This window comes from Equus caballus, chromosome 17 (assembly GCF_041296265.1).
Source record: "Equus caballus isolate H_3958 breed thoroughbred chromosome 17, TB-T2T, whole genome shotgun sequence".
NCBI classification, from domain to species: Eukaryota; Metazoa; Chordata; class Mammalia; order Perissodactyla; family Equidae; genus Equus; species Equus caballus.
Window position 1 is genome coordinate 69593180 of NC_091700.1, and position 15258 is coordinate 69608437.

A 15258-nucleotide genomic window follows, 5' to 3' on the forward strand; every position below is an offset into this window, starting at 1 on the left:
AAAAAAGAATACAATCCCATTTACAATTGCAACAAAGAGAATAAAATACTTGACAATAATTTTTTTTTAATTTATTTTTTGAGGAAGATTAGCCCTGAGCTGACATTTGCTGCCAATCCTCTTTTTGCTGAGGAAGACTGGCCCTGAGCTAACATCTGTGCCAATCTTCCTCCACTCTATATGTGGGATGCCTACCGCAGCATGACCTTCTGAGCAGTGCTATGTCCGCACTTGGGATCTGAACCAGCGAACCCCAGGCCACTGAAGAAGAACGTGCGCGCTTAACCACAGCAACACTGGGCCAGCCTCTACTTAGCAAGAAATTTAACAAAGGAGGTGAAAGACCTATACACTGAAAACTGTAAGACATTATTGAAAGAAATTGAAGAAGGCATAAAGAAATGTAAGGATATTTTGTGCTCATGGATTGGAAGAACAAACATAGTTAAAATGTCCATATTACTTAAAGCAATCTAGAAACTCAATGCAATCCCACTCAGAATCCTAATGAGATTTTTCGCAGAAATAGAACAAAGAATCCTAAAATTTATATGGAACAATAAAAGACGAATAGCAACAAATAGCCAATGCAATCCTGAGAAAAATGAATAAAGCTAGAGGTATCATACTCCCTGATTTCAAAGTATACTACAAGGCTATATTAATCAAACCAGCATGGTCCTGGTACAAGAACAGACATAAAGATCAATGCAACAGAATGGAGAACTCATGAATAAACCCACATATCTATGGCCAGGTAATTTTCAACAAAGGAGCAAAGAACATACAATGGAGAAAGGAAAGTCTCTTCAATAAACAGTGTTGGGAAAACTAGACAGCCACACGCAAAAGAATGAAAGTAGGCCATTGTCTTACACCATACACAAGAATTAACTCAAAATGGATTAAAGACTTGAATGTAAGACCTGAAACCATAAAACTCCTAGAAGACAACACAGGCAATACGCTCTTTGACACTTATCTTACTAATATCTTTTTTGAATACCACGTCTCCTCAGGCAAAGGAAACAAAAGAAAAAATCAACAAATGGTACTACATCACACTAAAAAGCTTCTGCACAGCAAAGGAAACCCTCAACAAAACAAAAAGACACCCCACCAACAGGGAGAAAATATCGGCAAATCATATATCCAATAAGGGGTTAATATCCAAAATACGTAAAGAGTTCATATAGAAGCAAAAAGACAAACAACATGATCTAAAAACGGGTAAAGTATCTGAACAGACATTTTTCCAAAGAGGATATACAGATGGCCATCAGGCACATGAAAAGATCTTCAACATCACTAATTATTAGGGAAATTCAAATCAAAACTACAATGAGATATCACCTTATACCCATCAGAATGGCTATTATTTAAAAGATATTAAATAACAACTGTCAGAGAGGGTGTGAAGAAAAGGGAACACTCATACCCTGCTGGTGGGAATGTAAACTGGTGCAGCCACTATGGAAAACAGTATGGAGATTTCTCAAAAAATTAAAAATAGAACCACTATATGATCCATCTATTCCACTTCTGGATATTTATCCAAAGAACATGAAAACAGTGATTCAAGAAGATATATGCACTCCTATGTTCATTGCAGCAATATTCACAATAGCCAAGACTTGGAAGCAACCTAAGGGCCCATCAATTGATGAATGGATAAAGAAGATGTGGTGTATATATACAGTGGAATACTACTCAGCCATAAAAAAAGACAAAATTGTATCATTTGTGACAACATGGATGGACCTTGAGGGTATTATGCTAGGAAAATAAGTCAGACAGGGAAACATGATTGCTATATGACTTCACTCATATGTGGAAGATAAACACATAGATATAGAAAACAGATTGGTGGTTACCAGAGGGGAAGAGGGTGGGGGGCAGGGCAAAATGGGTAAAAAGGCACATATGTATGGTGATGGATGGAAACTAGACTTTTGGTAGTGAACACGATGTAGTCTATACAGAAGCCAAAATATGATGTACAGCTCAAAGTTACATAATGTTGTAAACCAATGTGAATGCAATAAAAAAAAGCCCATCAAAATCACCCACAAATCCACCCATTGTTCACTATATCCATTTTCTACCTCTTATCATTTCTTCCCATAGAAGCCAGAGTGACATTCTTAAAAGATGAACTATCCCTGCAGGGCCTGGGCCTTGCTTTCTCAGCAAAAGTCCCCAGGCTCATTGCAACCATTTGTCCTTCTGGCTTCCACCTGGGCAGGCCGCCCAGCTGCTGGGATTTGTAACAATCTATGGCCTGGCCAGCCTGGATCCTCCCTTATCTCACGTAAAGAACATCTCGTCTTACAGGGACACAGAGCCACTCCGTGTGAGCTACTGTTCCTGGGAACACTGGTCGTACCGAGGACAGCCCTTTGGCAAGGATGCAGCCTTTGTTCCTCTGCCCACTTAAGCAAGCTTGCCTCAGGGGGTGGTAGTGGTGCGCAAATCTGCGTCCAGCCGGCTGCCACTGGACTCTCTGTAAGTAAGTCCCAATAAACTTTTATGTCTCATTCGCAGTCTCCGGGTCGTTTCTCCAGTCTCTTGGAACCTGTCCCACACTGCTCACCCAGGTGGGTGTGTGGTGGAACAATCCCAGAAAAGATTTTTGAGCTTGGTTGCCCCTATGACCAAAACTCTTCAGAATCTTTCTGTTGCTGTTGAGGTAAAATCCACTTCCCTTCCTCTCTCTTCCTCCCTCAACATGGGTTTCAAGGCTCAGCATAATCTACCAGCTTTACCAGCCTCCTCGCAAGGCCTTCTTTCCTCTCTGGTCCTCTTTCTCTGAGCTCTTTCCCATCTGGGCCTTACATAGCTGCTCAGTCCCTAGGAATGCTCTTCTGTTGATTCTGAGGTTCCCTAACACCTGTTCTTTCTTCAGGGCCCAGTGTTGAGGTCACCTCCTCAGAGAGGCTTTCTCTGACCCCCACCTCTGCCAGGACTCTCCGCTCTAATCCGAGGGTGAGTAACTATCTTAGTTTGCCCAGAACTGAGGGGTTTCTTGGAAAGTAAGACTTTCAGTGATAAAACCAAGACAGCCCTAGGCAAACTGGGAAGATTGATCACACTATCTCCTCCTCAGTTGCAAAATGTACTTTTTTTATAGCGCCCACATAATTTATAATTGTATATTTAGTTGTGTGATGTTTTTTAAGTGGCTACCATCCTTATTATAGTATAATTTCATAAGGAGGGTGGTATCTATTTTTTCAATCTTCTTGTCTCCGGTGCCTAGCACTACACTTAGCACAAAGCACCTTCCTGATAATTATTGCTTTTGAAAGAGACACATGTCTTATTGGCTACTTCTGCTACAAAGGGAAGTGAGAATGCTGACATATGAGTTGTGAAACAATATGCCTTCTTTTGTTTCACCTTCTAAAACACATGTCATCTCATCAGAATGCTTTGGAAATATCCTTTCTTCTCATTGGTCCCTAGACATTCATATTGTGTTTTAGTTGGCTATAGTCCATCAATTCCATTTATGTATGTGATCCCAGTCTTTTGATCTCAGCTAAGAGAGGCTGCAGCTAAAGAAATACCTATGTCACAAACCTAGTAAGTTAATACTCAAAGACCCTTTCATAATAATAACAATTAATAGTAACTAATATTGAGTACTTAGATATATGCTGAGCTCTGGGTTAAGCACTGTATATATGTAATCTCTTTTGAAAATGTGCATCTTATGAGACAAACACTTTTATTATATTCATTTCACTGATGAAGGACACAGAGAGAATAAGCATTACAACCAAAGTTGGTTATATATTAAGCGGTTGAGTCAAGATTCTGAGATCTGTCTGACTTAAATAAGTCCAGATTTAATCTATTCCTTTGAAAGAAAAGGAGAGAATTGATTCTTATCAATAGTGATTTACTTACCTGAATTAAGGTAACTGATCATCTGATTCAGGCAAACTCCCTTTTGGAAGTTAACTGGACTGTACCTGTTCAATTATAGAACTGAATTTTATAAATACATATCATTATATGTAGTACATATGATAGTTGTGTTTAGCTAGTAGATAATAGCTAACATTTATCTAATGCTTAACATGAGCCAGATTCTAAGTTAAGTACTGGAGACATGTTAACTCATTTAATCAGCACAATCTATGAGGTGGTGTGATATTTTCCACTTTTTATAGGCAGTGGGACTGAAGTGCAAAAAAGAAAAGAAAAATTTTCCTGAAGTCATACAGTTTTAAGTGATGGAGCCAGGATTGGAATCCAAGACCATTTGATTTCTAAGATATATTTTTCATCTATCTCTTTTTTCTCCAAGCCCCAAACTGACCAGGGATTAAAAGTTTTTGCAATACTTTTCACGTATCTTTTGCTTATTTCTACATTACTCAGCACAGTTGAATACCAGTATATATGAAATGTTCTCTCTCATGAGAACTTAAATAATTGGAACTGTACTTAGTCAGTAGAGGGCACCTCAGGGTATTCATTTTTACACTACAACTCCCCTTGGCAGGATCTTAGTGAAACCATGAAATGTTTCTCTTCCTCTGGAGAAAAACAATAGAAGCTTTCCTCTTCCAAATGTCTGACAGTCATAAAAGCTTGACCAGCTTGGGAGAGAGAGGTCAGCACTTTAAGTTGATATGAGACCCTTCAGGATAGTGACTGTATCTTTTATATGTCTTACACACAAATGTGTGTAACATGTATTGGTTAATTAATTTCAGTGGATTGACTGAAATATGCAATCCCCTCAATCCTGTGTTGCTACCTGAGACCAGACTTTGGCCGTGTCCTCCTCTTACTATTTAACTAATCTGTACAGCCTCCTCAGGCTCTCAGGTAGACTGACTTACATTGCTTGTGGCTGTGCATTGTGGATTAGAAAACTTTAGAAAGACTTGGAGAAATCATTTTTTTTCCTGAAAAAGTAGAAAAGTAATTTGTTATGTTTTCAGTTATTTCATATATCTTTATGAGATCAAGAACAGAATCTTTGGGATTTTAAAAATTACGCAGATATAGCAATTCATCTTGCAAATAAACTACTGTTCATTTTGCATAAATTATAGATTTCATCTAATAACATGTTTAAATTTAGATTCCTCCCTTTTCAATATTTTATCATTAATTTTTTTTCTCTCCGGAGAGCTTCACTTTTGCTAAAGCCAAGTTAACATGTCTAGAAAATGATGATAAGAAAAAGATTCTACTAGTGTTTATAGATGCACTCAAAATCCCAGAAAGAAATAGGACAATAGGACTTTTTTTTTTAACAGATGGAAAGAGTGATCAAATATGCATGAAAGGCAGAGATGTAGAAAGAGGCAACATCCATAGAAAATGAAACAAAAATGTGGGCTCAAATGCACCTTTGCTGAAGCCAAGGTTTCTTGCAAAAAGAGTGCTCTGCAATCTCAAATTTGAGGAAGAAGACTATCCCTGGCAAGCAGTTACTCTTGGTGGTTGACAAGAGATTGACTAAAGTTCTTCACAACTGTGTCAAATGTCTTCAGTTTCATTCAACTGTCACACACACAACAATAATTGGCTCTGGTTGGCTCAACGAAGATTTTCTTGTGATTGAATTAAGATCAAAATAAATTTCTTCCTCTTCCTAGTCCTGGGGAAAGGAAATGATAGTGAGACATATTTGGAGATAGTAAAATTTGAGCCATTCAGAAAGAAGAATTAGCTTTCTCATCTTCTGATTTGAAACATTCAGGTAGTATTCTAGGTAATATGTTGATTACTCTCATGGCAAAAATATTGGCTAAACTCTTATATAGTGGATAATTGCACATTTTGCCCAGAAGAGAGTATACATTTAAGCAATAAATGAAAGCATTTTTTTAGTAGATATTCTATTTGGCTACCAGTTGGCAAAACTGCTTCCAGTTTTGACAGAAGTTACAATCAGTGACTTTCCATCTGGGTCTAACTGGGAATAGGTAACACTGAAAAGGAATTGTCACAGATTAAAATGAAGTGGGCTTTCCTTGGGTTTGTCCTTCATTTCTACAGAAAATTTGGAAATAAGGATATCAAATTCATTGTATTTTGAGTTGGATATTGATACCATTGCTGTAATGGGATCTGTTGCAAGAAGGATTACTCACACATATAGGCTAAGGACCTACTTAAGGAGTTAACGTAGGATGGTTTGCAGCTGAGATAGAAGTTGGACTAAGGTTTTGATTTCTAGAGAGATTTTGGCGAGAAGTCTTATTATGGTTATCACCTGTGGAAACATAAAAGTATTTGCTCAAACGTGGAGATACTTTCTCTGAAAGATTAAAAGCAGTTGCTTCTGTTTGGAGTAAAAACATTGATATTTGAAAAATGTACTCTACATCTATTTCCTTGTTTCTTTTATACTAGAAACTAGTAATTTAAATTATATATTATGTGTGCATTGGTTTCCTAGGGTTGCATAATAAAATAAAATCTGGATGGCTTAAAATAACAGGAATTTATTGCCTTACAGTTCTGGAGGCTAAAAGTTCAAAATCAGCAGGTTGGTTCCTTCTGAGAGCTATAAAGGAGAATCTTTTCCATGACTCTCCCTAGCTTCTGTAGATTGCTTGTCATCTTTGGCTGGGAGATGCATCACTCCTTTGTCTTCACATGGTATTCTCTGTTTTTTCATATTGTCTTCCCTCCGAGCATGTTTGTTTTTGTGTCCAATTTTCCCCTCTTGTTAAGGACACCAGTCATATTGAATTAGGGCCCATCCTAATGACCTCATTTTAACTTGATTATTTCTGTAATGAGGCTCTTTCCAAATACTAGGTCACATTCTGAGTTACTGGCACTTAGGATTTCAACATATCTTTTTTTAGGGGACATAATTCAACCCGTAACAATGCATTATCAGTAAAGCTCATTTTTTAAGGCACTGTGATTCCTAATGTTTTATACAGCTGGGAAAGTTGGTTTACAAATCTTATGCACTGAAACAACGTAAGTTGTCTACCTGGTGGAAACTTTTTCAAACTATAGGCCCATGACACCTGAAATCTGCTCGCGTTGCTACAGGTATCTGAGATGCTGATCATTTCGTAGACAGTGAAATGATAACATTTCATCAAAGGTGGCTTTTCATAAAGAGGGGGAAGCTGTAGAAGCTCCTTCCATAGAGAAGGGAAAGTAGACTGGTGCTTCTCTTATTTGTCCAAATTCAAAGGCATCAGGAACGGGCTCCTTGCTCCCCAGTTCGGTCCCTGTATAACATTATTTTAGCTCCACTATCAAACAACTACCTAACACAAGACTTCTGTTTTGGCAGTTCATACTCGAGGTATCTTTCCAATAGTTTTCTAGCCTCTGTGGTTCATGCCCATTTACTGTAATAATAGCTAACACTACCTCACAGTAGTTCTTTCCACTCCCTTCCTGTTTCTGCTACTATAACTAGTTTTACTGGAACTATCCAACATACGCGCAGTTCACTGATTCTTTCTATTCACGCTGCCCTACCTACACTCACATACACTTATATACACCTATAGAGATATAACTGCTCATTCATGTATTTCAACAGTACTCAGCAAGAATTATTCCTTCTTCATCCCAGATGATGCTGTGATGGTAGACTGGAGATATCCTTGGAAAGTTCTTGTACACTAATGCATGTTCTTTCTTCATTCAGTCAGCGCTGTGATGCTGTAAGAGGTTTATGATCAAGTTATTAATTGAAATTTGTAAATATTAAACAGGAAACAAGACATTGAAATGATGAGAAGAAGGAAAAACTCAAAGCAACAGATGAATTAGGGGGTTATTGAAATATCTGAAAGAGAAGTAAAAAGTACTTGGGCAAAAGCAATGTTAAGGAAAATGCAAAAAAAAACCCAGCATGGACTATAATGTCTTTCAAGGTAAAAAAACACAAAACAGAATACTCTAAGTTAATTGGATGCATAAGGCGGAGGGCGAGGAGGAGTCAACATTGGCTCCGAGTTATATGTTGGGGCAATAAGATGTACACATATATCAAGAGAAGGATCTGGTTTGGGAAGCAGAATAAGAGACAGTACATTCTGTTCTGACTCTTGGAGTTTTAGGAACCAACAGGTCCATGTTCCAAGTCTAGATATATATTTGGGAGTCAGTTATGCAGAGATAAAGCTACGGAAATGAAAAGGCACATGATTAAAATAAAAGCAGAGAAAGAATTTCAAAGGCAGAACCCTAAAGAATACGTACATCTTCAAGATAGGAAAAAAAACCCCTGAAGAATTCAAAAAAGGTTCTTAGGAGGAGGAATCAAATATGAGAAAATCTAATGTGGAGAGTTTCATGGAAAGCTAGTCAAACATTTTTAAATGTTTCAAGGGACTAAGATCAGGGACTGTTTCATATATTTATAGTATCCAGCAGAGCTTGCAAAAAATAGGTATTCAATGCTTGCTACTGAATTAAATCCTTGGAAGAAAGAACTTAGTGAAACTCTTAGAATCCAAAAATTATAACTGGTATATATATCTGTACTATCCTGCCATCCAGTATTAGATTTTCGAAAAATCCCCATCTTCTAGTTCTCCCTCAAATGCCGCAATAACAGACCATTACATAGTTGTTAACCTCCCGTCCTTATGAGTACAGTGCCAAGTAGGGACTATAATGCCTGTTCACACCAAAGGAGTTGGAACTTTGAAATAGTCAAGGAGTTGTGGAATTAGGATTCCACTGGGTGAACTTGACACCAGCACCTGTCTTCTTTCTTTATGTCATGCTGAGTGACTCTGGAGCCCAACTAAACCAATCTGCTCCAGTGACCATCCTTGAATATTTGAAGACACATTAGTCTTCTATTTTTCAAGCCAATTATTTCTGGTTATTTAAAATGTCTTCTGAAAATCATTGTAAAATCAGTGTAAAGTATTGTCACTGTTATTGTCATCTTCCTCTATAAGTAATTTTTGGAAAAATTAAGTAAAGATTGTGAAAATAATTTTATTAAATAATAATAAAAGGTAACATATATGGCTTACTGTATTCACGGCGCTCTTTTAAATTCTTTATGTATGTTAATTCATGTCATTCCAACAACAACCTAATGAGATAAATATTATTATCTCCATTTTGATGAAATTGGCACAGCGAGGTTAAATCATTTGCCCAAGGCAAAATAGGTCAACTAGTAGGATATCTATCTATCCATCCATCTATCTATCTATCTATCTATCTACCTACCTACCTACCTATGTATCTATCTGTGTATCTATATGTCCATCTATCTATCTGAATTTATTATAAGGAATTGACTTATGCAATTGTAGGGGCTGGTTTAGCAAAGCAAATCCAAAGTCTGTAGGGCAGGTGGTCAGGAAGGGAAGATCATGAGCAGGCTGGAAACCCATAGGCACAATTTGAGGTTTGCTGTCCACAGGCAGTAGTCTCAACTCAGGAGTAGCTTAAGCCCACGTTTAAAGATCTTCCAAGTAAGTCTGGCCGGCCCAGGTTATCCGGGATAATTTCTCTCTTAATTAAATTAAAGTCAACTGATCAGGGACTTTAATCATATCTGCAAAATCTCATCACAGAAACATCCAAATTAGTGTTTGGTTGAATAACCGGTCATGCTACAAAATGGCTGCTACTCTTTTCTTTCTTCCAGTTCTTTTGAGAGAATGTCCCTTGCAGCCCAACCTAACCAGAAACATATTAGAAAGGGAATCTGGGGACTGTTGTTCAGCTCAGGGAAGTGGACACATCAAATGCCATCACAGGCAGGCAAGGTTATAGACATAATGGTCTACATTTTGCCACGTTTTGTTGCCTGGTCACATTATTTGCAGGATGCTTCAAAATATGGCTGATAAAATTAAAACATAAATTAAGAATGGCAAGATGAAAGCATAAAGGAGATTATGATTGTTATATCAATGTTTGACATATTGTTAGATATGAGTAAAATACGTAGTTATATTAGATATAAGTAATGACAAATACTTAGATATTTTGTATTATAATAAAAGCTATTCCTACCTTGCTTAAACCTCAAGCTATTTAAATAAAGATATATGCTTTTTCTGCAGTAGATATCAGATTCATATTAACTGAAAATAAAATTGCAATTGATTAGTATGCTCTCTAAAACAGTAAAATTTGGGGTGACAAGAGATGATAAATGTATTTTGGGAAGGGGAAAATAACATACGGTAGATTGTGATAGTTTCAATAGATACCATTTATTGTGAACTTACAGGAACTTACATCATTATCATTAACCTTCATACAACCCTGAAAGGTCACTCAGTTGGAAAGTGGCTGATCTAGGATTCAACTCAGTTATGTGCTATTCTTTACTCTGCATGCTTTTAACTATACTCTGTTGCCTCTGAAAGTTATTTTTGGATATCCATTTCATCTACCTATTGGTAATGTGCTTTCCCCCTCCTCCCTTCTCTTAACACTCACTTTCAGGATGAACTTAATGCTGTCTTACAAGATGGTCGACATTTTATGCCTTTTTACTAACTGTGGAAATTAAAGATTTCTTTTTCTTGGCCTAGGCCTCTTGGTCATTGGTGAATGAACAGGTACAGAGGGCAGTTTGAGGGCAAAGTCTCCCTTCCAAGCACCTCTGAATGCACTCTAAGTAAGCAGCTGCCTGTTGTGTCCACCCCTACATCACCCCCACTCTTCTCTTGGGGACTTGATGTTGATATTAAAGGAATTTGCTCAGCCGTTCTCTTAAACTGTTGTAGAGATACATTGACACTCTTAACTGGCTGATGATTTATAAAAATTCTAACTCCTGCTTTCCTAACAGCCAAGTTATAACAATATTCTCACTATAAATATGAGTCCAAGTGCATTAAAAAAAACCAGCTACCCTCATTTGTTGAAAAATAGATTTAGAAGGCTATATACTATATTTAATTCAGTTTTACCGATGCCCATATTGAGACAATGTGGTCTTCTAGACCATTTTACTTTCTTTTTTAAAAGGAAAATGTCAGGAATTTAATCAGTTCCTTATATAGATAGACTTTTGAAAGGAAAGAAAATAGGTGTATTCTTTGACTGTGGAGTATAAGAGAAGACAAAAATGAAAAAAATGAAACCCTAAAGTTAGAGTTGGAAATCTGTAGCCAATTACTAGGTGCCCCCAAATTCATCACAGTACAAGGGTGACATACAATTTTAGGGGCCAAAAGGAGAAGAAACCCAATATGTCATCTGCTAGCATCATCCCAGGCATCTAGAGGAGCATGAGGTCTATTGTGCATATTTGGGAGCTATGAAAATAAATAAAGGAAACCTCAACTAAAATTGGAGTCAGGAAGGCCTATAGAGGGAGCTCTCACACCCTACCACACATTGTCAATTACCCCAAGCGCAAAGAGACATACCTTGCATCTCCAACAGGAAGGTGTCTCTTTACTACCCCAACAGGAGGAAGGAAGATTTTTTTTTTGCCTAGCAACAAGCCCACCCAATGGAAAATGCCGCAGCTCAGCCAATGAGAAGCTGCCATCACCCTGAACTCATACTTCCATCCAATAAACTTTCATTTTTCCTTTGCTAATAATTTTCTTGCCCCACCCTCTTTTTTATAAAAGCCTTCCATTTTGTATAACTCCTTGGAGTATCTCTCCGCTTACTAGATGAGATGCTCCCAAATTCATCAATTGTTTGATAAAGCCAATTAGGTCTTCAAACTTACTCAGTTGAATTTAGATTTTTAAACAAAGCTCACATATTCCCTACTTTAATTTAAAAACACTCTAAGCAATCAGCAGCTGGATTTTGTCTTCTTATTCATAATTTATAGATATTCTTATGCCCTTGAAATAATCACAATTTCCAAGACTCAGTTTCTTTTCCCCTGCTTTATCACCCACTCTGCTGTGTTCTTGGCCATTCAGTTCTCTTTGTCATTCCTTGGCTTCCTCATTTGCAAGAGTGGGGACATTACATTTGTCACTTCCCTTTCTCAGACCACTGGAAAGATTAATGGGGTGATATATTTAAAGACTATTGGACTTGTTGAAAACAAGGTGCTACATATGCAAGGTATTTCATCCTTATTTATCTCATCTTTGGGGGAAAATGAACACAGCTGGGGCTTAGGTTAGCGTAGGACTCAGGGACTGAAACTATCATTTGGGAAAAGAATTCCTCTTACTTTGGAATGGGTTTTTTTTTTAAGGACTTTGAAAATGAAGTGCTGAACATTTTCCTTTCCTGATTGATTCTCTGTATGTGGCGATTGTCCCTGAAGCTCATTGTTATCTCATAATTTCCCTGTAGCATGTAAAGTTTATGCTTTTCTGGTAACTTATAGAAACTTTCTTAAGGAAAATAGAAGACTATAAAAAATAGAAAGTGGCAAGATACAGTGTGCAAGATAGCATTTGTATAAAAAGATGGGAAAAGAAATAGCTTCCATTATTATGTTCTTTCAAGGAATAAAGTTCAGATGTTAAAGTTTCAGCTTTGAAATTGTAGACATATCTGACAATATCAAGACAACTCATTCCATTTCTCAGAGCAGAGACCAGTAAATATTCCTACATGGATTATTGGTGTGAGGAGAAACATTGGATACACAAGGGGGCCCCTGAAATTCCGGGTGTGGGGGATATCTATAGAAAACTAAAAAGAGCTAACACTTTGTTGAATGTTTACTGTATTCCTCACATTTACATACAATATTTTATTTAATCTTTACAACAATTCCAATATTTTCCTCGTTTCCAAAATCAAGTTAAGTAACTTGCTTGAGTTCACATAGCTAGGAAGTTGAAGAGCCTGGATTGAAAGTTACCTGGCATAAATCTGTGCCTATCATTGTTATATTTTACTGTTTGTGAGAAGAAATTCAAAAGCTGATCTCATATTCAGTGAGTGTGCTTTTGTTATGTGGACACACGACTAATTCACCCACTAGGCTCCAAGCTCTCTTGAAGGCACTGAATGTGTCTTATTCATCTTTGTGGGAAATCCAATCCCAAGCCCTATGTCTGTTCATAGGAAGGATGTCATAAATAGATGTCCGTAAAGGAGATATTATTATTTCCTTGATGTAGATAAGAAAACTGAGGTTTTAAGATGTTAAGCAATGTGCCCACAATCCTGTAGCTGATAAAGAGCAAAGCCAGCATTGTGGCCCAGGACTTCTGACTCTGGTCTATGGCTCTTCCAGGATACTGTGGTTTCCTCTACTCTTTTCCCCTTTCTGTTCCCAGGTTTCTAATTTTATAAGGTTATTGATCACGTGTTAAGCTCTGTAGGAAAGCTGGGGAAATTTTCATGTCCATTGAACCAAGAGGTACTTTTAGACTTCAAAAGACAGGGAGGTAATTAGAGATTTATTCAGTTTCCACAAGGAGCCAGGCATATTGCTAAGTTCATTACTAATCTCATCTAAATTAATCTTCTTAACTATTCCATAATGTAGTAGTGACTATGGTCCTATTTTATGGATGAGGAAACTGAGGCTAAGAGAGGTTCAATTGCTTGTCCCAGGTCATACAACTATTTAAACACAGGTCATCCTGACTCTATAATCCAAATTCATTTAGCTACACCAAAAAGGGTGACATAGTACAGTGTCTCTGAAAGCTTTATTTTAATACACAATTAATGTCTGAGACTATTTCTATTTTCCTTACTTAAGAGAACCAGATTTTGTTGAGTCATTTTGTAGTTGTAAACTCCATTGTCAAAATAATATTTTCACTGAGATATTTGAATGTGATCACTACTCATTAATGAAATGAATTGAAAAATGATAGAAGCTTGTAACAGGAACATTGGTCCTTCAGAGAGGTCTAGAATTCTCTGTCTGCATTCTTTTGCCTTCTACCAGGCTGCCTAGCACGTTCACCCTTGGAGGACCTGCCAGCTCTATCCTAAGTCCTGGCCTTCTCATCAGCATCAGATAATCACTGGTTTCACATTTCCACCCACCTGGCCTTCCTGTTGCAAATCATTGACATTCTTCCTTTCAGTGAGAGCCAGTACTCTAGTCCCTTTCTGCCCTTTGCTTCATCTCCCTTTTCTTTTTATCTATAGAGACTTAATACCCATACTTAAAGAGAAACCTGCTGTCAGGACGCAAGCAGATGCCACCTCTGCTTCTGCCACTGCTGGCCAAAAGCCCAGGCAGTGACAGTTGGGTTAGAATGAGATTCCTGGCACATCTGGGAGAGAAGCATTTTGGGGCACAGAGGTGATGGTGACAAATTAAAATGACTGCCAAAGCAGAGTGGAATAGCAGCTGGTACGTGAAAGGTGTCGTTAATGTTCTAAAGAGGATCTAAAGTCATGCCTGGAAAATGTAATTTATAAGATGAAACTTATAACCTAAGAATTTATTTTTATGGTTGTCTTGCTTCAGAATAAAGAGATGAGATGCCATGTATCTGCCAAGTAGTGAAAACTTTAGAAATTTTGAACATTTGCTTCCTGGATTTTGGATGTGGACCATGGTATATTACATACGTGTGTGTATCTGGGGTGTCTTAAAGAATCATTCCCACTTTCCAAAATGAATGCTCAAAGCTTCATGTGTCAGATTCCAGGATCCCCACAGACTCACCAGTGTTGGGTGTGGGGTGGAAATGAAGGAATATGTTTAGCTCCTGCATCCCCTTACTGACACAGCACTTGGAGCTTACTTACTGAGCCTGGAAAGCCTGGAAAAGACACATTTCCCCCAGAGACTGGCCAGGAGTAGCCTGCCAGGTTGCTGGATCCTCCATCTGGGGAGCTGGATTTGGGGCTTCCCACAGGAAGTCTGGTGGCACTTTCCTACTTGCCTAAACTGAAAGGCTCTGGGATAGGGAAAGAACTGGAATCTATCTTACTTATGTCCAGTGCTGTATTTGTCCAGCACCAGGCCCAAACTGGACGGGGGTCTCTTGTGTGGTTAGAAATCTTTCAAATCCTTCTTTCTGATTAGAATGAAGGTGTTTCTACTGAAACCAAGGGCGTTATCTTGCCAAATCAATGTAACTGAGGCTGAGTCATCTCCTCTTGCCCCAAACTTGTGTATTAAGCAGATTTTCTTTTCTTAGCTGTTCTTCTGCAGAGGCTAATTCTATTCACTAGTGCTTCACTCAGTCAAAAGATTTCATGCTAAGCTGGCCAGGCTTATTGATATCCAAAGCTGTTCTAACTTCCTGCACCAGCAGCCCTTCTCCAGAGAGCCAGTTTGCCAGAGGAAGACTGGTTCCAGACAGATGTTGGTGTCCAGTTGCCTCATAAACCCAGAATGTTTAGTGTAATGTTAGGAGGGCA

At 37.9% G+C, this 15258-nt stretch overlaps 1 long non-coding RNA gene across 3 annotated transcripts in view; it reads left to right on the plus strand.

Annotated features, from left to right (window-relative positions):
• Positions 1–2340: 2340 nt before the first annotated feature.
• The window catches only part of LOC111768606 (uncharacterized), a 53285-nt gene continuing 40367 nt past the window's right edge, over positions 2341–15258 (plus strand). Inside the window, exons 1-2 of one of the 3 annotated variants that reach the window (XR_011428012.1) lie at positions 2341–2509; positions 2906–2985. This is a non-coding gene — a long non-coding RNA (uncharacterized lncRNA). Of the gene's footprint in view, positions 2510–2558; positions 2690–2905; positions 2986–15258 lie in introns of those variants that run through there. The other 2 variants (XR_002801063.2, XR_011428013.1) reach the window with 2 other exon arrangements.